This window comes from Haliotis rufescens, unplaced genomic scaffold, assembly GCF_023055435.1.
Source record: "Haliotis rufescens isolate VD_foot unplaced genomic scaffold, xgHalRufe1.0.p SCAF_130, whole genome shotgun sequence".
In the NCBI taxonomy this organism is placed as follows: Eukaryota; Metazoa; Mollusca; class Gastropoda; order Lepetellida; family Haliotidae; genus Haliotis; species Haliotis rufescens.
In genome coordinates, this window is record NW_025963814.1 from 303,279 (window position 1) to 303,863 (window position 585).

Here is a 585-nt window from a genome sequence, read left to right on the forward strand (position 1 = left end):
CCCCCCCCCCCCCCACCCCCCCCCCCCACCCCCAGAGAATTGTGTTGGTGGAGGGAGGTATTTGTATTGAACTCACCAGAATTGTATTGTATTGAATATACTCTGCATTAGTGCTGTGTTTCCTTTCCTTGTGACTTTCCAGACTTCATTGTGAAGAGCGCCATTTATTGAAAGTGATGAGTAAACTGGGTTTCATATTTTTGTTCTAGGTTGTTGAAATGTAATATACTATTTGGTGCAGTGGGTACCATTGGGCACCATGGTCGTTGGAGAGTTTCATGAACTACTTGTCCTATTTGATTTCATGATTGTGAAGGGCGGTCGGGTAGCCTAGTGGTTAAAGCGTTCAGTCGTCAGGCCTAAGACCCGGGTTCGATTCCCGACATGGGTACATTCAGGTCAGAGAATGTGTTCTGACAAATTATTTTGCTTTTTTTTTTGTGGGATATAAGGTATGATTGAATTAGCAATGTTATATGTATTGTGGTATGGCAAAGTAGTATTAGTGTTTAGTAGGCTTCATGAAGCACATATATATATATTAAGCAACAAGCTCTACTGGTGTTTCATGGTGGGTAATGAGCT